The sequence below is a fragment of the Taudactylus pleione genome, unplaced genomic scaffold (assembly GCF_031769625.1).
Source record: "Taudactylus pleione unplaced genomic scaffold, aTauple2 ptg000372l, whole genome shotgun sequence".
Classification (NCBI taxonomy): domain Eukaryota; kingdom Metazoa; phylum Chordata; class Amphibia; order Anura; family Myobatrachidae; genus Taudactylus; species Taudactylus pleione.
This window is the reverse complement of record NW_028284773.1, coordinates 7,950,502-7,975,826: the sequence shown is the minus strand read 5'-3', so window position 1 is coordinate 7,975,826 and position 25,325 is coordinate 7,950,502.

Sequence of the window (25,325 nt, the reverse complement as noted above, 5' to 3'; positions counted from 1 at the left end):
GTACACTATACCTTTCAGACTTAACACAACTAAAAACGTATCTAAAAATAAATACACGGACAACAGGAGTTGGATTTAAAATGAAAGGTCCAATTTATTTGACATTAGATTAATAATTAATAAAAAATTTACATAATATTGAATTTGGGTTATCTAATTAGATAATTAGATCTTGCCAATTGAAATTGATTGTGAGCTTAAAGTCAGTATGGTGGCAGACAACAAAGAATGGGCACTTCCACAGACACATGCAGACCAAACACATCACCGTTGGTGTTCAACTCTCCAGCAAAGAGCACGCCCGGACGGGCTGTGTCATTTCCCTGTAGGGACGTTTCTGGCCTATCATTGAACAAGGAGAGCGCACCCATCTAATTTGTATAACTAGAAGCACACTACCGTTCTTTCCGCCAAAGCAAGGCAACTCAAGCCGCAGCCCGCCACCAAAGAAACTAAACCAACTCCACTATCACCTTAAACAAAGCGTCCACCATCATAAGCAAATCGACCTCCGACAGATGGTCCCCGTCAGACCAACAAATGTTCATCTATGAATCTGAGTGCACTCTGAACCACACTCCGCCATCATCTCACTTAAGTGCACGATCATACCATAGGCCGACCAAACAATCGCACCGTAGATATAGACGCCCTTTTAATACTCGCCACTCCGACAAATGGTCCCCTTCAGACCAACAAATGCACATCAAGAATCTGAGTGGACTCTGAACCACAACTCTGCCATCATCTCCACTTAAGTGCACGATCGAAAACCATAGGCCAACCAAACAGTCGCACCGTAGAAAGACGGCCCATCATTCACGCCACAGCATTCCTCTAAAAACCCAACCACTTTTCACCATGGGTCGAAACAAAAGAGCTTGAGTCATCCACAGTGGCCAATTTAGCGGCCCAATAAAAGGAATGACTGTCAATAATCCAGACTGGCCTGTCATCGTAAAACCAGTACGAAAATAAGTTATTCAAGAAAAGTATTGAAAACACAACACTCGAACCACACCATGCACACCTGAAAACCGCAGACAGGACAACATAAAACAACAATAACGATGTTAGTTATTACACAAGCATGCCAACCAGGCTGGAGGTAAAAACAAAAACCTACTAGGATCTTTTCTACTTATATGGGGAATATTTGTTGCCTCCGTAGGAAAAAATAAAAATCCCTCCAAACCCCTGAAAGCGAGTAGTCTAAACCCCTTGTTAGCATGCCGAATAGCGCTAGCAAGCACCCTGCCCATACGCACCAAACAACTGAATGCTCCGGTGTTCCACCTACCCAGAGCCTGAATCTCTGAAGTTGAAAAACCGGAAGCAGCAGCAGACGTGGCAGTCTCCATTCAGAATGAATGAGCGCCATATTCTCGCTAAGTTAAACCGAGATCTGCCATACACTGCTACAAAAATCTGACCAAATTGGTATTTACCAACTGTAACCCCCATCCGGATGCACAACCACACTTCTCCACATTCTGAGAGCAGCCGCAAATATTCACGCGCTAAAAAAACACACCGGGCAGTTCCCGGCATCCTGATAGTTCTGCAAAGCCAGCCAGCGACCCCGCCCCAACTGGTAAGTGTTGGAGAGAAACATCCTGCGTAGAAATGGGAAATCTAGTTCATTTTGATGATTAGGTCATCATGATCTAGTTCACTCAAAACAGTATTCAAAAATTCAGTTCATTTAGGACATTGCATAACTGGCTTTGATACACTGTTAATAGAAATGATAGGAAACGGAACTCTATTACACATACAGTACAGCACTTCTACTAAATGAGCCCTGTTCAAATGATCAGATATGGTTAGTATGTCTGATCTTGTATTATTTAAAAGCAATCACTTATACAGCAAAGTAGTAGTGACATGTTTGGCTCTGCAATGTAAATTATTGTTGAGAAAGACCCAAATTAAGAATATTGTGAAATTTTTCATGCTTTGTAAACACAGTAATTGGGAAGAAAAACAGGTATAGGAAAAAACCCATACTGTTACCCCGTCTTTTATTCAATTGCACCCATTAATGTCACTGGATGCACACCAGTGCTAGATTAAAAATGGTTGGATGGGACTACAGCTCCAGGCCTCCACATCAAACGTAGGCCCATCATTACTGATACAGTTTGCTATAAATCATATTATTATTATTATAAGTATTCTAACTGCATTTCTGTTTTCCTCTCTAAATTAACAATTTTTCTATTTTTCACCATTTAGGGACATAATGGATGTGATAGTGTAGGGGTTGTATACGCCAGCTTTCATCAATTATCTAACACTGTCTATAAAATGACAGAAGCCGATTGGTTGCTATGGGCAACTTTCCCATTTGATCTCTCCTGAAGGTTTGGTACATCTCCCCCATGTCTTGTAGAATAAACAAAACTACAGCATATAGCATGCAGCACTCAGCACCGTGTCTTTAGCTGATGGGGAATCCCACGTGTTGTAACTCATGATGAACTGATCATTGCCAGAGCTGTGAACTGATTGAATTAGTTCATATTGTAAATCGGTTCATTTGAACTGATCATTTGTGAACTACTCATAACTAAACCTGTGCAACAGAGATTACTCGCCGCACAATAGGTCCCGACAAAGCAGCGCAGACGCCGAAGCGCAAGCGGTGCCATCAACTCACTAACACGAAATGCGCCATGACACCATTGCAAATTAAACTCAAATTGCAATAAACACCCACCTCCGACTGCCGTCAATAGATTAAGATCTATCGGCTATCATTTCCACCCAGCTAACGTTACCCATTTAAGCAACGCAACCAAGCTATTCAGCAAACCACAGCGTCATCAATCTGGTCAGCAGAGGTCACAGCCGCAGCAACACCTGCAGAGGAGGGAAAAGGGAGAACAGGCGCAAAATCCATAGCCACATTCTCAGACGTAGGATGAGAAACCAAAAGCGCAGCACCAGGACTTAACACACCTAGCTAATGGTAAACGCGCACATTTTTTACCTGTCGCAAGGGGGGGGGGCAAAGTTTTCTGCAAACTTGCAGATGACTGCGCCAACGATGGGGAGATGGATGTGGACTGCGCTGCCAACAAAGTTGCCAAAGCGCCTGCCAAAGCCACTAATGCATTAGCGTCCGCTGAAGGATCAGTGTCTGCCGCAGGTAGGGAAGGTTGCGAACCAGGAGACCAAGCATAAATGCGGAACCCGTAAATACGGGGTGGGAGAAAGGTAATGTAACAGCAGTAGAGGCCCCACCGCCAGAGGACCGTAGCACCCTTGGACCACTTGATGCATAAAGCATGCACATTAATACTAAGTACCCAGCAGTTGTCTTACTTGCCCAGCCAGCAGTACAGAGTATCCTCCCCCCATTTTGGGGGTAGAGGTCATTATTCACTATAAAGAAGTGGCCGGATGGTAATGTTCGAAGTATTAATACTAATATAATTTGTAGTGACAATATGATCAACCTACACGCTACCAATTTCTACATCTGTATGCTAATTGGCTGTGACGGAATATTATTACTAACCTTTACATCTGCACGCTAACCGGCTGTAACTGAATATTATTATTACTAACTGTTGCATTCGCATGTTTACTGGCTGTGATGGAATAGTTTTGCCACATCTCTGCTGCCTATACCCCTGCTAATAAGACCGGCATTCTGAATGTTTATGTGTACTCATAGCCGGATCTGCGCTGTACAGATATATTGTGGCAATAGGTCCTATGAATTAGTTTCCATCCGTGTATTGTTTAATAAATTCATAGTTTTTAATTGTGAAATGTGCAATAATTATCAAATTACTCAAACCAGCAGCTGTTCCCAAGCGCTCTTATTTTCCATATTAGTAAGGTAATGGAACCTGTTGCACCACAGGTGCAGCGTCACCTAGCGAATACGGCCGGGGAAAAACACGTGAATTGCGTAAGCGCGCCCGCCGCACACGTTGTGCTAATGGCGGGGTGTAGGTGTAACCCAGCGTTAAATGACCCCCACCAGTGGCAAACAAAGGATTTCTAAAGGGGAGGGTCCCCCAATGCTTGATTTTAGAGTGAGTGTGGGCAGTCGCTGAAGAGAGAATAAGTAGCACTTATCCAGCTTTAATATGTCATACAAAATAATGTGTGTCCTTTAATTCTAGCATATAGAGGACCATTAATCACAATAAGCCACTAGATTCGGCAGTAGGGCCATCCTGCCTGAACTAAATGTCCATATTTCGGAAGTGGGCACCATTCAAGATCATTGGAGCAGTCTAGGGAAACAGCAGATTGCCCTGTACATAGATGGACATAGTGGCTCTATAGCAACACATCTCTAAACGGAGCATTGTTTCTAGATCTCCAAGCTGGGGCACAGGATATTTATTACTGGCTGATACATGGCAAAAGGAGGCGCTAAATTATTTCCTGTGTGACACTAATAAGAACATGCACCACCAGAAAAATTCCATTATATTAATATATATCACGGCAGACGGAAACCCCCACGTTTGCTTATGCCCACTAAAAACAGCTCTACCCGCCGACACCACCGCACTGTAAAGCGGTGTCTGTGATTGGGCATCATATCACCCCGTGCATCAGCCACACACTGGACCTGACGAGCCTGGCCTGCCGGGAGCCCAACATCGGGCCTTAAGAGCCGCGCTACTCCCTTTCCCAGGCCTAAAGCCTCTGAATCAGCAATGACCGAATGCCCCCCCCCCTCCCGGAACGCCGCTTATCCCCGCCGGGGACAGCAGCGACCAGAGACCCCACACCAAGACCTGCAGTAGCGGCGGGGACAAGCGGAAGCACCGCTGACCCTGCCACCGTCATGTGGGGGGCCTCCAAGTATGTGCCCGCAGCAGCTGCGCGGGTCACGTCCCTCAGGAGCATGCAGCGCGATGGAGCCCGTCGCCGCAGCACAAAACTGCCGGGAGCCTGGGCTGCTCCGGCACAGCTGCCACGAGCCATGACCCGCGCCGCGTGGCCGCTATCCGCGCAGATCACAGCAGGCCCCGCGCCAGCTAAAAGCCGAACGGCCTGAAAGCTGCACTGGACGGCTGGGCATAGCAAGGACGGGAAGGGGGGGGAGACGCGCAACAAGAGTACATTTAGGAAGGGAGAAGAACACAGAAAAACCTACTAGGGAAAATGAAAAGGTAGAAAAAAGTAAATTGAGGGACAGCAGCATAGACTGGGATATAAAGGAGGAAGGAAAGAATAGACTAAGCATAGAAAATAAATAAAAAACAAGAAAAGACAGACAATGCACAATTTATTCAATCAAATGTACAGATCACTTCCCTGACTCCTGGGCTGGAAGTTTCCAGAAACAAAGAGGCTGAGGGCCTGATTCAGAGCCGGACACTATTTGCGCTCGCTCGTTCAGAAAAAGGGGCCGGCTATTTAAATTGAGTGCTCTTTGCGGTCTGTTGACGCCTCTATGTCTGAGCGAGCGAACGAAACATGCGCTCGCTATTTTGTAAAGACGCCCCTTTGCCGTTCGCATCACACGTCATCTCTGCTATTAGATTAATCGAGTACATCGAAAGGCGTCTGAACTGCTCGCAGTGCTTGTGGTAGGATTTTCCTACCGCAATCATGCGAACAGTTCAGGCTAAGAAACAACCAAGTGACGTGGCCGATGACGCTGCTTTGTTAATTATGCACACCCTTAAAACGCATGTTTTGACCGTTTGGCACGCCTGCGTTCGGATCACCACTCCCCGTTTTCAAGCACCTTCCCCTGTTACCACCCACAAACGCCTCATCCTGTCACTCAAATTAGCAGGCACTAGCAATTTTGCGAACACACGTTTTCCGACCGCACTGACTGGTTGGCGCATGCGCATTACGACCCATACGCATGCGCAGATGTGCGAACATCGCTCGGAGCGAACGAGCGGCCTCTTACGAGCGACTCTGAATCAGGCCCTGAGTCTTTAGATAACAGACCTAATATGCCAGCAAGGCCAAACCCCCAAGGATCCCTATAGGTTAACACTAATGACTGATACCAACATCATAATTCTTAAAGGTATAATGGTCCCACAACCACAGGGTTTAAACTGGCTCAGTCAGATTGCACCTGCCTTACGCTGTCCTTCTGTAACATATGCTTTTCCACCTGACTTCTCACTTATGGCAAGTATGATATGTATACTCTGTGAAGTATGGAAACTAATAAAATACTTTCGTAATTTTTTATTATATCAAATTTTGAGTAAAGAAGAAACCTTGAAACTTACAGTAATGGTGAAAAAAAACGGAATTGTCATTTACTTATACAGCAACACCATTTTACTCAGCACTCTTTAGAGAATATTTGTCATTCATATCAGTCCTTGCCCCATTGTACCGTACTCATAGTCTAGGGGTCCATGTAATAAGAGTGCTAAGTAGATGCCTTATTTTCGCACTTGCATAGACTCCTATGACAGTGCTAAGTGATTTAGATGTTACTAAGCTGCCTGGTAACTTACTGACTCCTGTCTTCTCCAGCGCCGGTATTGCGTCCCCTTGCTGCCATTATCTGCTTCCTGCTGAGTGTAGTCAGGGCTGCCATCAGAAATTGTGGGGCCTGGTACTGACAAAATAGGAAGAGCCACTGGGCCCACGCTTCCCTCGCTACTGCTAAGTCTCATGAGTCATGACTTACCTTATCGCTTTGAAGAATGCTCCATCCTCATGGCTTCTTTTCCTCCAGGTCTGGCTGGCAATGCTTCTCTCTCTTTTGTTCGGATGTTAATAAAGTTGGTTTAGATTGTTAAAAAAAAGTACGTTGCTGCTGTGCATGTGATTGCTGTCTGCTCATGTTACCTCAGGCCGCTGCTTGAGGCTGAGTAGGGATTTATATTCTAGTTAAATGAAAATTTTAATTGTATTTTTATTATGAAAATTATACAATATCTTCAATCTTTTTAAAAAAAAATCTAATAAAGGTAATGGGAAAGGAGGTTGTACGACGTCACTACAATGGCCAGGATTCGTGGGGTAAGGAGTTCAGCCGTCGTCTCGGCTTCCAGGTGGCTGTGCGACTGAGAGGTCACGCAGATGCCGGAGGTCATGCAGCTATGGGCCTGTGGGACACATTCGCAGACAACCCATAGGAGGCGGAAAGTTTCTGTGAGGACACCGCCGAGGGGTAACCTTAGCATTCACCATCTTTGGCAGAAGAATTCTTTGTAAACACTGCGGCAGCAGGAGAAGCAGGAGCGGCTTTTACTCCACTAGACTAATAGTACATAGGGCCCTAAATTCCCTAGCACACATGTCAATTTATACACACGAGGGTTAATTTTGTCAGAATCTAAATAAATTACCAATAAGTGTTTTTAGTGGGAGAGGAAATTGGAGCATAACCTTATCCTGAAAATCCCAAATCCCAGTTGGCCTAGGACTAGGTAATTGATCACATACATATACTGTATATGTAAATGTTCACACATTATGATAGAATGTGTGAACATTCTATCTAAGCTGTCGTTCTTAGTATTTCCTCAGAAGATTTAACAGCATGTATTTAGCTTAAAATATATTGCAAAACAATTCCTTATATTTACTAAACACTTATGTGATCATTTGTGTTTGGAGAGCAGCAGTGATCTAAGTGGGAAATTATAAGCTCTGTCATGGAAATTTGAAGAGAATAGCGGGATGTCTGGGGGCCACCTAGCCCCCCCAAAAAATTTAGGGATATTGATAGTGTGAAAATAAATTTTAATTAACTTTTAAAACTATACAGTATAGTGACATCCTCCAGAGTTTTTGTGTGTTTTTGGTATACCATGTTTGTTGTTTTCAGACCTTGGGGAAATATTTTTTTCCAGTTAGCCACAAATTTTTTCATGGCTTTAAGAAGGCGATGTAGTCAGCAGCCCGGCAGACGGGATACTGACGGTCTAAATACCGGCGCCGAAATCCCGAAGGTAAGTATCGGAGGTTAGGGGAGGGTTATGTTTAGGGTTAAGGTGCCCATACACGGTGTGATAAAGCAGGTGATCCAAAAGGATTGGTACGATATCGCTGCTATATCATACTGTGTATGGGCATAATATCAGACAGAGCGCGCTCCCGTAAGGTCGTACATTACATCTCCAGATCTTACTGCAGGTTCATTTGACCTGGGGATGCGATGTACGATCCCATGTAGCGCTATGCGGGTGGGAGAGGGGGGTGCCGGCATATCGGGAGGTTGGCCACCCGATCGCACTGTGTGTGGTGACTGCCCGATATGTCAACCGTCAGATCCCCTGTCGCGCCGCAAGGTGCATATCGCACCGTGTATGGGCAGCTTTAGGATTAGGCACTAGGGGGAGGGTTAGGATTAGGAACTAAAGGGGAAGGGTTAGGTTTAGGGTGCGGGAGGGGGAGGTTAGGTTTAGGCACTAGGGGGGTAGGGGTAAGAGTTAAGTGTAGGGAATTTACCTCTCAGTGCTGGGATTATGACTGTCGGGATGCCACTGTCGATATTTTGACAGCTGGCATTCCATACCCAACCCGTAAGAAGTGTACCTTAATGATAGAGGAACTTTTCCAGTCTACATGGTATTATATAGTACCTTTTACATAGTAACTATTCACAAATGGTAATATTGTATATTTTATTGAACACATTGAAATGTAATGTAGTACAATAGAAAAGTATGGTATATTGTAATTCAAGTATAATATAAAATGCTATTTTTTGCAAAACAAAAGCAGTGAAGTATTTTGGCCAGCTTATAACATGTTTCATTGCATTTTTTTCTTTAGAATTTAGGGCCTGATTCAGACCCAAAAGCTAAACTGTGAAAGCACGCTATGGCTTATAGTCGCCCGTCTGTGCATGCGTATACGTTGCAGTGCGCGTGCGCGAGCCAGTCACTGCGATCGGGAATCGCGCACTCGTAGTACACAGACTGAGCGCTAATTTGAGTGACAGATAGTGCTGTTTGAGGGTGGTGTCGGGATGCTCTCTAAAAACAGGGGTGTGGATGTGTGAACGCAGGCGTGCCTGTGCGTTCTAACGGTGTTTCATGGGCGTGCATAATTAGCACGTAGGTGCCATTGTACACGTCACCTGGTCACCTGCAGTGATTGCAGTGCTTGCGGCAGGGTAGGGTCTACCTCAAGGGCTATGAGCAGCTCCGATGGCTCTTGATGTTACTGATTTTACATACACTTCCTGGAGATGACGTGTGCTGCAAAGGAAAAGAGGGTGTCTTTAGACCGGCGAGCGTTCACTCTGCTGTCGCTCTCTAAGACATAGAGAGCGACCGTGCGCCTTGCCGTGCGATTGCGGAATTCCGGCTCTTGCAGTGGGTGCTGCAGCAGTCAATGAGAGTCTATCTGACTCTCATTGGCTGCTGTTTAACACACGCATCGCCGCCAGCGCTGGCGGCGATGCGTGTGTTATGCACAGCCTGAGCCCACCTCTTAGCGCTATTGGGCAAGCGCTCAGGGGGAGGGAACGGGCTCAGGTGTGAAGCACAGGACCGGCGCTGGAAGCCTAGCGCCGGTCCTGTGTAAATGTATAGCGCTGACCACACTCATTGCGGTCGGCGCTACACTGGCTAACTAGGGCGGGCCGGTACCGTGGCCAGCAGCGCCCCCCTGCGCCGCCGATCCAACGGCGCCCAGGGCACGCACCCCGCTCGCCCTGCCCTAGTTACGCCACTGGACAAAGGTACCATGTACCCCCATGTTATTGGAAAATATTCCCTATGTAATGGAATGGTTAGTTGGAACATAGCAAATCCTTAAACAAATCACATGATATAAGGTACATATGCAACAATCACGTATTGATTCAATGTGCTCTCAGTGAAATGATTCAAGCTGTGCAGTAAGAGGCTACTTATCCTAATAGATGAATATACTGTACACGTTACTTTTGTAAAATCATAATTCCTCATTTGTCACAGTACTAAATATTTAGCCCTGAATGTTGCCTATTTTTCTTTCCTTCTTTTTCTTTTTTCATCTGGATCCTTGACATGTATTTTATTGAAGTAGATGCTGATTTGTATACTGACTTTTCTTATTCCCAAACCACCCAGATTTTCATAAAATGACTTCCAGGAATTAAAAGTGGTTTCAAAGGAACATTTGGATTGAAGCATTAATGTTTTCTGGCCCTACATAGGACTCCAGTCAAAATACTCATATTTCTAAATTAGTTTATGTTTCACTGATATTTCTAGTGTAGCTCTGCAATTATCTTAATATCCTAATCTCCCTTTTACTCTCTGTTTGTTCCAATAGCTTGTGCCCATAGTAACAGCTGCTGGCAATGAGAAAATATCTGGATTTTATAGTTCATTTTAGTGACCATGTTAACTTAAGATCTGAACTTCAACTAAAGTAAACCCTTCATTATGGTACATGACGGGGAGGAGATTGCTAGGTGTGGCTTGTGTTAAGTTTGAAATCAGTGTTTCATGAACGAAGGACACCAAACACACACCTCTGTTCTTTTCATATACACTTTAAATGACGTAATGTTTTTTTTTATGCATGTTCATGTCTGTTGTACAGTACAATGTCTGTGTGCATTCTGTTGATGAACCTTGTGTATAATAATACTGATATTGTATGTTATATATATAATTGCCATAATATCCCTTTAATCCGGGACACCTATGATTTACACAGGTTCTATGGCTGATTAAAACCAGGTGAAATCCAGGCTTTAATTCATATGTGTCTATGATTAAAGGAATATTATATATACAGAGGCGTAACTAGGGTCTTCGGTGGCCAGGGCAAGATTAAGAAGCCCCCCCCTCACACACACTCCCAAAGTAAACTAAGTGCATGCGCGTCGAAGGCGCATGGCCAAAATGGGCGTGACCACATACCGGAAGGGGCGTGGTCACTAAAAAAGGGCGTCACACATTTCTTGTCACTCTGAGAACATTCCTATCCATCCATATGCACCTCACCTATATCATGGTTTCTCACAATGTGGAAATCCTGAAGAAATGTGTCCTCCCTAGGCAGATGGCATCTTTAGTTGATATTCACTATTCATGTAGGTCACATCGTCCAGAAGATGCCTGTTTGTGTAGGAATATTAACAAGATCATCATCATACAACAGCGGTTCAACCAGACTTGTGCTCCCAGTGTAACTTCCTGCCCCCTGCATCTCTCAGCCACACCATCATCTCCCCCTGCATCTCTCAACCCCACCATCTTCCCCTGCATCTCTTAGCCACACCACCACCTCCTCCTGCATCTTTAAGCCAAACTCCTCCCTGCATCTCTCAGCCAAAACATAATCTCCTCCTTGCATCTCTCAGCCACACCATAATCTCCTCCCCCCGTGTCATCTCTCAGCACACTATCATCTCCCTGTGGCTGCATCTCTCAGCCACATCATCATCTCCCCCTGCGTTGTCTCTTAGCACACCATCACCTCCCAATCCCCATGTTGTCTCTCAGCACACCATCATTTCCTCCCTCTCAGCACACCCTCATTTCATCTTCAGGATCCTGGTAGATGGCAGCAAATTTTTATAAAGAATGTCTCTGTACATTTTTCCATTTATCCTTCCTTCAAGCAAATGAAGTATGCCAGTACCGTATGCTGAAAAACAGCCCCTTACCATGATGTTCCCACCTCCAAAACTTCACTGTTGCTATGGTGTTTTTGGGGTGATGTGCAGTGCCATTTCTCCTCCAAACATGGTGTGTATTATGGCATCCAAAAAGTTACATTTTGGTCTTACTTGACCAGACTATATTCTCCCAATATTTCACAGGCTTGTCCAAATGTTGTGCAGCAAACTTAAAACGAGCTTCAATATGCTTTTTCTTCAGCAATGGAGTCTTGCGTGGTGAGCGTGCATACAGGCCATGGCGGTTGGGTGCATTACTTATTGTTTTCTTTGAAACAATTGTACCTGCTAATTTCAGGTCTTTCTGAAGCTCCTACAAGTGGTCCTTGGCTCTTAGACAACTCTCTGATAATTATTTTCACTCCTCATGCGAGGAGCACCTGGTCGTGGCCGGTTTATGGTGAAATTATTTTCTTTCCACTTCCGGATTGTGGCCCCAACAGTGCTCATTGGAACATTCAGAAGTTTAGAAATCCTTCTGTAACCAGTGCCATCAGTATGTTTTGTAACAATAAGTTGTGAAGGTCTTGAGAGAGCTCTTTGTTTTTACTCATCATGAAATGTTTCTTGTGTGACACCGTGGTAATGAGACACCATTTTATAGGCCAACAGTTGGAACTGAACCAGTTTATATTAATTTGCACCGACAAGGGACAGGATTGCTTTCTAATTACTAATAGATTTCAGCTGGTGTCTTGGCTTTCCATGCCTTTTTGCACCTCTCTTTCTTCATGTGTTCAATACTTTTTCCCTGTGTCATCTCACATTATTACATATAACTTAATTTATGGACACCTATGGTTTGATTTGTCTGCATGTGTGGATTGCTTGGGATGTTGCTGACATTTGGTGAAAATGTCATTACAATAGCCCCATTACAGTATATTTAATGAGAAAAATGTTGAAGTGTTCAATACTTATTTTACCCGCTGTGTGTGTGTGTATATATATATATATATATATATATATATAGTGATGACTTGGGGTTATTTAGCTCGGCAGAGGGTGGATGGGTGCAGTGTTTAGGTGCTTATTGAGGGTCCACACACGGCTTTCAAGTAAACAAATGATGCTTTTACTTCAAGCTTGTGAATTCAGGATACAGAAAATATCAAACAGAAAATAACAAAACAACCTAGTCCCTGTTTAGGGCATCTAGCTCACTTCTTGAGCCCTCTAGTGTGACGCAGCTAGTCTGCCAACAAAGTCCCTGCCTGCTTCTTGCAGGCCTATCGCCAGCTCCAGCCTGGCTTGGCTTGGCTGCCACAGCTACACAAACACAATCCTGGTGGCCTTCCCTGTATCACACAGATATAGGCCCTGGCTTTCTCAGCCCGCAGCTTTACTGCTTCAATGTCCCACAGTCAGAGAGGTTTGTAGTCCCCCCTTGCCTCCCGCAAGGTCCAGACACTGGCCTCCTGGCCCCCAATGGCTCGCTCAGCTTCACTGGGCTCTCTGGCTGTTACAGTTCCAACTAGACTATCTCCACCAGCCTGACTGCTCGGCCTTCTCACTAGCTCACACCTGAGCTCTCTCCACCTGGCAGGTGTATCACCACTCAGTATTTCAACACTGTGTTGGAGGATCTCTCCAATCCCACACAGAATCTGCTGCTCACCAACGCCATCTCTGGTGATACTGCCACAATATATATATATATATGTAATTTTTTTGTACAGTTCAGAATACAATAATTATTTTATGTGAAATAAACTTGTGTACACTGTTGTTTATTTTCTTATTAGCAACCCATACATCACAATTCTAAGTAAATTCAGAAAATGCATTGTTTTTAACATATTACATTTTATTTACAGAAGTGGCAGTGTTATGACCACGGGGACAGCTGCTTTTCGGAGCAGCTGTCCCCGCATTGGAGCGATGGTGAATTGCTCCATTGATAAGTATCCCCTGTGTCTCGAGGTCGATTCTTAAGTATCCCTAGCGGCGAGGTGGATATTTAATCATCGGGGTCCACACGGCACCCGATGATCAATAAACCCCTAAGGGTTTTACTTCATCATAATATAAAATTTTGTTCAGATAATTAAGTTTAGAACTCGCATTGAGTTCTACCTTATTACTGGAGGAATTCATCATTCCTCCTCTAAACAGTGGTGTCGCTATGGGTGTCACACTCGGAGGGGGTGACACCAAAATGCCGGCTCCTGTCATTGAGGAGGAGCCGGCATTTTGGTGTCACCCCCTCCGAGGGTGACACCCATAGCAACACCACTGTGTAGAGGAGGAATGATGAATTCTGCAGTGTGATTCTCCTGCAGCACTTTGCTTCTGTCACAGAGGAGGAGCCGACAGTGCAGGCACAGTCTCCGAGGGCAGTCCAGCATCTCTGGGGATGCTGGGCACGCCTCCGGAGGAATTTCCTGTTATGCCCTCTATATGTTAGGCCATGCCCCCTTTTGGGTGCGCCCAGCTCCGCCACGAGAGTGGGATTTGTAGTGCGCACCGGGTGTCACCAGACCTGGTGACACCTCTGCCTCTACATAAGTATCTCTTCCAAAAAGCTGTCATTTTTGCAGAGACAGTTTTTTGGAGAATAAATCATTGAGAAAACAAATAACACACTTTTGCAGCGCGCGCTTGGGAGGGGATGCTGTGAGCCCCTCAGCCCGGCGCAAAGCCAGGGGGGACATGATCAGTGTGATCGCTCCCCTCCTCAGGCATAGGAGATTGCTGTTTAGCAGCCACGAGCTATCTCCCACTTCAGCCCAGCACACAGCGCTGGGCTGCTATGAGGGAAAGAGAAGGGAGGGGGGGGGCGGCACCGGACCCGGGCACCCGCCAGGCCCCTCTGGAAGCCTGGGCCCGGGTAAATTGCACCCGCTCCCCCCCCTCTCGGCGTCCCTGAGTGTGTGCAGCATGTATGCAGGCAGCTGGAGGCTAAGAACAAGCTGACAAGATGAAGTGGCTGCATGTTTGAATAATCGGCTGCCAGAGGGAAGAACATCAGATCATTGGGTAGGTCCTGCCAGCTCAGGGGGCAAAGCAAATGCCTAGATTAGTAAGCCCCAGTTTACTGACTACTCCTTCTGAATCACTAAACAGTGAGAGCCCCAGTGATTAACACGTAATCCAGCAGACTGTGCTACAGGCTTCTTAATGCAAGTTTTAAGTAATATTATACCAGCATACAGGAGTGAACTGTTTGAATCTCAAATATTAGGCAGTCAGCCATGTTACTACCAGCATAGAGTGTTATATTAATGAGTTAATAAAGAGGAGTAGAAACACAAGTATAGGCTCAATCAGCCTGTTGAAACGTTGACACCAGCTATCCTCAAACTCTGGCAGTACACTGTAGCACAAAAAACAACAGCACAGCCCTCAGTATCCTGCGCATATGCAGAACGGGTCCTGCGATTATGCTCACAGATCCCCCCACGACCCAGCATGATTGACATGTTGCAGCCGGGACGTTTGGTCACTGTTCTCAGAAACGGGGACTTGTCGCCCCTGTTTTCCGGGAGGGACGAGGGCAGGGTCTGCGTCGGCGAATGCAGATTCCTGGCCTCTTAAATGACCAGTACATCAGTCGCGATGGTGATCCCAGTCTGTGACGTTGGTCGCAGTGCTGGGATGGCAAATGCAGCAAGGAGGTGTCTGGAGTTATAGACGAGGACAATGTAAAGAAAGGATGCAGGTGTACTTCAGGGTCCAACCTTCAACCCGGGCAAAGTCGGGTATCCCAGTTAGTTTGTAATAGCTCTGATATTTATAACAGTGCTGATATTTATAATTATGTGAATACTTCTAATAGGTCTGATATTTATAATAGCTTTGATATGTATAATAGTGTTAATATATATAATAAGGTGGATACTTCTTGTAGCTCTGATATTAATAATAGATTTAATACTTATAATAGGGCTGATATTTATAATAAAGTGGATACTTCTAATAGCTCTGATATTAATAAGAGCTTTGATATTTATAATATTGCTGATATTTTTAAATTGTGGTCAGCCAATGCCTGTACTTTTACCATTTACTCTGAGCTTCTTATGCTCAATGACTCCAGATCATACGTAGCATCACACAATAACATATATTAAGGGATTATGTGGACAATTTTATACAAAGTGGTTTGTGAAAATAAAAATGTGGTCAATCCACAGCCTCACTCTTGTGTGATATAAAAACACTGAGATATATATATTGTTTATCTCTATGTTTCCTAGGATAATTGTTGCCAACATTTTAAAATAATTTCCAGGGAAAATGTGCTGCTTAGTAAGTGCATCTAACTATGCGCCTGATTCAGATGTGGATGCAATGGTGATATTTGTTGTGCAGATTGTTAGCCATTGTGCATACGTGTAAGCCGCACTGCGCATGCGCAACTACTGAATTGTGATTATGGTCACACAGAGGATTCATTCGCAAAGTGAGTGACAGGTAATCAGCGTTTGGGGGAGGTAACAGGGGTTGGTTAGAAAAATGCAGGCGTGTCAGACCCTTTAAACACTGTTTTTTGGGCGTCCATAAATTAGCCATTACAGCAGGAGAGCTCTCTGCGTGTCTGGAGACCTAATAAGTGTGTGAACGTTTAGACTTCCTGGGAAGGCTGATGGCGCCTAATCTGCGTTCGATGTTTCCGGTTTTGTGCATGAGCAGCGGATGTTAGATGCTTTCAGTGGGTGTCTCTAAGTGAGTCATTAGCATATTTTTGCAATTGCGATCCGTGTGAGATCGCAGTTGCGATGACATTTGACTCCACATATGAATCAGGCCTTATGTTTTATGCCATGTTCTCTTAGCAGGCTTTGCTCCCTTGTCATGCCATGTTCACTAAACATAACTTAATATTATGTATTGTAAATATATTCCATATTAATAATTACAAATTATAAATCCTATAAGTCCCATATAATGAGAAAAGGTATTGGGAATGGCATCAAAAATACAGAATAGGAGGAATTGTACTGTACACAGGGGCGGATTGGGCCGCCGGGATGCCGGCCGTTTCCCACTGGGCCGGCCCCTTATTATGTGTCTTTAGGGGCTGGCGGCAGCCCTTCCCTCACCCACCCCTCTGCTGGCCCAGCTGCAAGCTGCCACGATCGGAGATGCAGCATTACAGCTTCCGCGAATGCCAGCAGCCGCCCATCCCTCACTCACCCCTCTCTGCTTTGCCGGCCCAGCTGCCATGATCGGAGCTCAGCTCCGATCGGGCAGCATTCTCTCTGAACCTAAAGAAAAATGGCAGACGGGGGAGCTGCCGCGCATGCCCAGCCGCTGCAGCTCCCACATAAGCCTTTGCGGAGCTTGTCAGTCACTACTGACGGCTCCGCCTCCAGGCTGTATGCGGACCACCTCGGCGCCTCCAGGATGATTTTGTACACGCCGGCCCTGCACTGCACCCGTACACGCACAGAACAGCAGCAGCAGCCAGCACACAGGTACAGATACCAACAGCCTACAAATACTGACTGTCACAGTGTGTGACAGTCAGTGAGTAAACTATAGTATTTGTATCTAATATATATCTGCCTGTCAGTTCATGTGTATATATATATATATATATATATATATATATATTAGGGGTGAGCGGGTTCGGATTTCTGAAATCCGAACCCCCCCCCCGAGCCCCCCGATCTGAGGCCGATCCGAGTCTTGCTCGACTTTTCCCACCTGACTCGGATCTGAAATCGAGGCAAAACGTCATCATCCCGCCTTCCGGATCTCGCGGGTTTTGGATCCTATATAAGGTACCCGCGTCGGCGCCATTTTCTCACTCGGCTGTGGACAGTGAAGAGGGAGGGTGGGAGTTAGGGCTGGCTGGGCTGTGTAGTGTAGTGTAGTGTAGTGCAGAGTAGTGTTGTGCTGCTGTTGTCCATAGGGGCTGTGTCCACTACTTCAAAGTCCATAGGGGCTGGCTGTGTTGTGCTGTGCTGCTGTTGTCCATAGGGGCTGTGTCCACTACTTCAAAGTCCATAGGGGCTGGCTGGACTGTGTTGTGCAGTCAGTTGTCCATAGGGGCTGTGTCCACTCCAAAGTCCTATGCAGTGTCCCAGTCCTAAAGGGGTGCTGTAGTGTTGTCCAGGGGGTGCTCTGTCCGTCAGGGGTGCTCCCCCCAAGTGCTAAAAAAATATATTTTTTTCTGTGTTTGTGAATTGTGTGCGCAGTAGCCGCACGTGCATCAACAAAGTAGTGCCAAGCGTGCGCCTGTGTCATAAGTAAAGGGCCGGCTGGCTTGACCGTTAAAGGGTGCTGTAACCCCCAAAGTACACTCCAAACCAAATAAAAAAATATTTTCTGTGTTTGTGAATTGTGTGCGCAGTAGCCGCACGTGCATCAACAAAGTAGTGCCAAGCGTGCGCCTGTGTCATAAGTAAAGGGCCGGCTGGCTTGACCGTTAAAGGGTGCTGTAACCCCCAAAGTACACTCCAAACCAAATAAAAAAATATTTTCTGTGTTTGTGAATTGTGTGCGCAGTAGCCGCACGTGCATCAACAAAGTAGTGCCAAGCGTGCGCCTGTGTCATAAGTAAAGGGCCGGCTGGCTTGACCGTTAAAGGGTGCTGTAACCCCCAAAGTACACTCCAAACCAAATAAAAAAATATTTTCTGTGTTTGTGAATTGTGTGCACTGTGGCTGCACGTGCATCAACAAAGGAGCAGCGCCAAGCGTGCGCCTGTGTCCCATAAGTAAAGAGCCGGCTGGCTCATTTCTTAAAGGGTGGTGTAACCCACAAAGTGCACTACTCTCCAGCTAAAATAAAAAAATATTTTCTGTGTTTGTGTGCGCTTTAGCCGCACGTATATATCAATATAACATAAATGGAGGACCAAACTTTCTCCGACAAAAATAAAATAGGGAAAGATCAAGAACCACTTCCTCCTAGTGCTGTTGCTGCTGCTGGGAGTTGTTCATCATCCCAGAGAGGAAGTAGGAACACCACTACTTTTACTAAACAATTGACCCTCCAACAGTCCCTAGCGAAGAGGATGAAGTACGACAGCAGTCATCCTGAAGCAAAACGTATAACTGAGGCCTTGACTGCTATGTTGGTGTTAGACGTGCGTCCGGTATCCGCCATTAGTGCAGTGGGATTTAGACAATTGATGGAGGTAGTGTGTCCCCGGTTCCAAATCCCATCTAGATTCCACCTGCATCCTCAAAGCAGCAGTGACAAGCGTGCGTCTATCTGTTAAAGGGTGGTGTAACCCTCAAAGTGCGCTCCACAAACAATAAAAATATTCTTATTTTTTTCTGTCTTTGTGAATTGTGTGGGCTGTAGCCGCACTTGCATCCTCAAAGCAGCAGCGACAAGCGTGTGTCTGTCTGTTGAAGGGTGGTGTAACCCTCAAAGTGCGCTCCACAAACAATAAAAATATTCTTCTTTTTTTTTCTGTCTTTGTGAAATGTGTGGGCTGTAGCCGCACCTGCATCCTTAAAGCAGCAGCGACAAGCGTGCGTCTGTCTCTTAAAGGATTACATCGGTGACAACATCCAAGTAGGCATGTCAGACAGTCCGTACCTGTACTGGCAGGAAAAAGAAGCAATTTGGAGGTCCCTGTACAAACTGGCTCTATTTTACCTGAGTTGCCCCCCCTCCAGTGTGTACTCCGAAAGAGTGTTTAGTGCAGCCGGGAACCTTGTCAGCGAAAGGCGTAGGAGGTTGCTTCCACAAAATGTGGAGAAGATGATGTTCATAAAATGAATTATCAACTCTTCCAGGGAGACCAGCCTCCTGAACGTACAGAGGGACCTGTAGTTGTGGATTCCAGTGGGGACGAATTAATACTCTGTGAGGATGAGGATGTACACAACACTGAAGAGGGTGAGGAATCGGTGGATGAGGAGGATGAGGACGACATCTTGCCTCCGTAGAGCCAGTTTGTGCAGGGACAGATTAATTGCCAGCTTGTTTTGTGGGGGACCAAACGAACCAATCATTTCAGCCACAGTCGTGTGGCAGACCCTGGCGCTGAAATGTTTGGTTTGTTAAAGTGTGCATGTCCTGTTTATACAACATAAGGGTGGGTGGGAGGGCCCAAGGACAATTCCATCTTGCACCTCTTTTTTTTCTTTGAATTATGTACTGTTTGGGGCCTAGTTTTTCAAACTGCCATCCTGTCTGCCACTGCAGTGTCACTCCTAGATGGACCACGTGTTTGTGCCGCCCACTCGTATCTCTTAGCATTGTCATCCAGCTACCTCGGTGCAACCTTTTGGATATAAAAACACTATTGTGAGGTGTTCAGAATAGACTGGAAATGAGTGGAAATTAAGGTTATTGAGGTTAATAATAGCATAGGAGCAGAAAAACACACAAATTCTGTGATTTTAGCTGTTTTTATGCTTTAAAAAAAAAAAAATACAGATCCAAAACACAAAACCCAGAACCCAAAACACGGAAGGGTGGTTTTGGCAAAACCAATCCAGATCCAAAACACGAAGAAAGATCCAGATCCAAAACACAAAAAGTGGCCGGTGCACACCCCTATATATATATATATATATATATATATATATGTATATATATATATATATATGTATATATATATATATATATATATATATATATACACACTATCGTATATACATGCTATATAAATGTCATCCAGCCTGGCTACCTCCAAAAAAATCCAAACAGTCAACTCCAATGTGGTGGCACTCTCAGGGCTTGTGATCCATTATATTGGTGGTGTATTGACACCTAACAGAAAACCGATACCTCCGTATGGTTTTATGTATATATATATATATATATATATATATATATACTAGGGGTGTGCACCGGCCACTTTTCATGTTTTGTGTTTTGGTTTTGGATCTGGATCTTTCTTCGTGTTTTGGATCTGGATTGGTTTTGCCAAAACCACCCTTCCGTGTTTTGGGTTCTGGGTTTTGTGTTTTGGATCTGTATTTTTTCTAAAAAAAGCAGAAAAACAGCTAAAATCACAGAATTTGTAGGTTTTTCTGCTCCTATGCTATTATTAACCTCAATAACCTTAATTTCCACTCATTTCCAGTCTATTCTGAACACCTCACACCTCACAATAGTGTTTTTATGTCCAAAAGGTTGCACCGAGGTAGCTGGATGACTATGCTAAGTGACACCAGTGGGCGGCACAAACACGTGACCCATCTAGGCGTGAAACTGCAGTGGCAGACAGGATGGCAGTTTGAAAAACTAAGCCCCAAACTGTACATAATGCAAAGAAAAAAAAGAGGTGCAAGATGGAATTGTCCTTGGGCCCTCCCACCCACCCTTATGTTGTATAAACAGGACATGCACACTTTAACAAACCAATCATTTCAGCGCCAGGGTCTGCCACACAACTGTGGCTGAAATGATTGGTTCGTTTGGGCCCCCACAAAACAAGCTGGCAATTAATCTGTCCCTGCACAAACTGGCTCTACGGAGGCAAGATGTCATCCTCATCCTCCTCATCCACCGATTCCTCACCCTCTTCAGTGTGTACATCCTCATCCTCACAGAGTATTAATTCGTCCCCGCTGGAATCCACAACCACAGGTCCCTCTGTACGTTCTGGAGGCTGGTCTCCCTGGAAGAGTTGATAATTCATTTTATGAACATCATCTTCTCCACATTTTGTGGAAGCAACCTCCTACGCCTTTCGCTGACAAGGTTCCCGGCTGCACTAAACACTCTTTCGGAGTACACACTGGAGGGGGGGGCAACTCAGGTAAAATAGAGCCAGTTTGTACAGGGACCTCCAAATTGCTTCTTTTTCCTGCCAGTACAGGTACGGACTGTCTGACATGCCTACTTGGATGCTGTCACCGATGTAATCCTTTAACAGACAGACGCACGCTTGTCGCTGCTGCTTTGAGGATGCAAGTGCGGCTACAGCCCACACAATTCACAAAGACAGAAAAAAAAAGAATATTTTTATTGTTTGTGGAGCACACTTTGAGGGTGTCATCACCCTTTAACAGACAGACGCACGCTTGTCGCTGCTGCTTTGAGGATGCAAGTGCAGCTACAGCCCACACAATTCACAAAGACAAAAAAAAAAAGAAGAATATTTTTATTGTTTGCGTAGCACACTTTGAGGGTGTCACCACCCTTTAACAGACAGACGCACGCTTGTCGCTGCTGCTTTGAGGATGCAAGTGCAGCTACAGCCCACACAATTCACAAAGACAGAAAAAAGAAGAAGAATATTTTTATTGTTTGTGTAGCACACTTTGAGGGTGTCACCACCCTTTAACAGACAGACGCACACTTGTCGCTGCTGCTTTGAGGATGCAAGTGCAGCTACAGCCCACACAATTCACAAAGACAGAAAAAAAAGATGAATATTTTTATTGTTTGTGTAGCACACTTTGAGGGTGTCACCACCCTTTAACAGACAGACGCACGCTTGTCGCTGCTGCTTTGAGGATGCAAGTACGGCTACAGCCCACACAATTCACAAAGACAGAAAAAAGAAGAAGAATATTTTTATTGTTTGTGTAGCACACTTTGAGGGTGTCACCACCCTTTAACAGACAGACGCACGCATGTCGCTGCTGCTTTGAAGATGCAAGTGCGGCTACATCGCACACAAGTCACAAACACATTAAAAAAATATTTTTTTCTTATTTGGAGCACTTTGAGAGTTACACCACCCTTTAACAGGCAGACGCATGCTTGTCGCTGCTGCTTTGAGGATGCAAGTGCGGCTACAGCCCACACAATTCACAAAGACAGAAAAAAAACAACAATATTTTTATTGTTTGTGTAGCACACTTTGAGGGTGTCACCACCCTTTAACAGACAGACGCACGCTTGTCGCTGCTGCTTTGAGGACAGTATCATATGCAGTGACAGTAGACTTGTCAGAAATTGTTGGCATGTCCTTCAGTCCGGACCAGATGTCCAAACCAGCCCTTGACTTATGACACAGGCGCACGCTTTGCGCTGCTACTATGTTGATGCACGTGCGGCTACATCGCACACAAGTCACAAACACATTAAAAAAATAGTTTTTTATTTTTTGGAGCACTTTGAGGGTTACACAACCCTTTAACAGACAGACGCACGCTTGTCGCTGCTGCTTTGAGGATGCAAGTGCGGCTACAGCCCACACAATTCACAAAGACAGAAAAAAGAAGAATATTTTTATTGTTTGTGTAGCACACTTTGAGGGTGTCACCACCCTTTAACAGACAGACGCATGCTTGTCGCTGCTGCTTTGAGGATGCAAGTGCGGCTACATCGCACACAAGTCACAAACACATTAAAAAAATAGTTTTTTATTTTTTGGAGCACTTTGAGAGTTACATCACCCTTTAACAGACAGACGCACGCTTGTCGCTGCTGCTTTGAGGATGCAAGTGCGGCTACAGCCCACACAATTCACAAAGACAGAAAAAAAAAGAAGAATATTTTTATTGTTTGTGTAGCACACTTTGAGGGTGTCACCACCCTTTAACAGACAGACGCACGCTTGTCGCTGCTGCTTTGAGGATGCAGGTGCGGCTACAGCCCACACATTTCACAAAGACAGAAAAAAAAAGAACAATATTTTTATTGTTTGTGTAGCACACTTTGAGGGTGTCACCACCCTTTAACAGACAGACGCACGCTTGTCGCTGCTGCTTTGAGGATGCAGGTGCGGCTACAGCCCACACATTTCACAAAGACAGAAAAAAAAAGAACAATATTTTTATTGTTTGTGTAGCACACTTTGAGGGTGTCACCACCCTTTAACAGACAGACGCACGCTTGTCGCTGCTGCTTTGAGGATGCAGGTGGAATCTAGACGGGATTTGGAACCGGGGACACACTACCTCCATCAATTGTCTAAATCCCACTGCACTAATGGCGGATACCGGACGCACGTCTAACACCAACATAGCAGTCAAGGCCTCAGTTATACGTTTTGCTTCAGGATGAATGATGTCGTACTTCATCCTCATCGCTAGGGACTGTTGGAGGGTCAATTGTTTAGTAAAAGTAGTGATGTTCCTACTTCCTCTCTGGGATGATGAACAACTCCCAGCAGCAGCAACAGCACTAGGAGGAAGTGGTTCTTGATCTTTCCCTATTTTATTTTTATCAGAGAAAGTTTGGTCCTCCATTTATGTTATATTGATATATACGTGCGGCTAAAGCGCACACAAACACAGAAAATATTTTTTTATTTTAGCTGGAGAGTAGTGCACTTTGTGGGTTACACCACCCTTTAAGAAATGAGCCAGCCGGCTCTTTACTTATGGGACACAGGCGCACGCTTGGCGCTGCTCCTTTGTTGATGCACGTGCAGCCACAGTGTACACAAGTCACAAACACAGAAAATATATATTTTTTTGGTTTGGACTGGAGTGTACTTTGGGGGTTACAGCACCCTTTAACGGTCAAGCCAGCCGGCCCTTTACTTATGACACAGGCGCACGCTTGGCACTACTTTGTTGATGCACGTGCGGCTACTGCACACACAATTCACAAACACAGAAAATAATTATTTTTTTGGTTTGGACTGAAGTGTACTTTGGGGGTTACAGCACCCTTTAACGGTCAAGCCAGCCGGCCCTTTACTTATGACACAGGCGCACGCTTGGCACTACTTTGTTGATGCACGTGCGGCTACTGCGCACACAATTCACAAACACAGAAAATTATTTTTTTTTGGTTTGGACTGGAGTGCACTTTGGGGGTTACAGCACCCTTTAACGGTCAAGCCAGCCGGCCCTTTACTTATGACACAGGCGCACGCTTGGCACTACATTGTTGATGCACGTGCGGCTACTGCGCACACAATTCACAAACACACAAAAAATATTATTTTTTTGGTTTGAACTGGAGTGTACTTTGGGGGTTACAGCACCCTTTAATGGTCAAGCCAGCCGGCCCTTTACTTATGACACAGGCGCACGCTTGGCACTACTTTGTTGATGCACGTGCGGCTACTGCGCACACAATTCACAAACACACAAAAAATATTATTTTTTTGGTTTGAACTTGAGTGTACTTTGGGGGTTACAGCACCCTTTAACGGTCAAGCCAGCCGGCCCTTTACTTATGACACAGGCGCACGCTTGGCACTACTTTGTTGATGCACGTGCGGCTACTGCGCACACAATTCACAAACACAGAAAATAATTTTTTTCTTGGTTTGGACTGGAGTGTACTTTCGGGGGTTACAGCACCCTTAACGGTCAAGCCAGCCGGCCCTTTACTTATGACACAGGCGCACGCTTGGCACTACTTTGTTGATGCACGTGCGGCTACTGCGCACACAATTCACAAACACAGAAAATAATTTTTTTTTAGTTTGGACTGGAGTGTACTTTGGGGGTTACAGCACCCTTTAACGGTCAAGCCAGCCGGCCCTTTACTTATGACACAGGCGCACGCTTGCCACTACTTTGTTGATGCACGTGCGGCTACTGCGCACACAATTCACAAACACAGAAAATATATTATTTTTTTAGCACTTGGGGGGAGCACCCCTGATGGACAGAGCACCCCGTGGACAACACTACAGCACCCCTTTAGGACTGGGACACTGCACAGGACTTTGGAGTGGACACAGCCCCTATGGAGAACTGACTGCACAACACAGTCCAGCCAGCCCCTATGGACTTTGAAGTAGTGGACACAGCCCCTATTAACAACAGCAGCACAGCACAACACAGCCAGCCCCTATGGACTTTGAAGTAGTGGACAACAGCAGCACTACACTACACTTCACTACACAGCCCAGCCAGCCCTAACTCCCACCCTCCCTCTTCACTGTCCACAGCCGAGTGAGAAA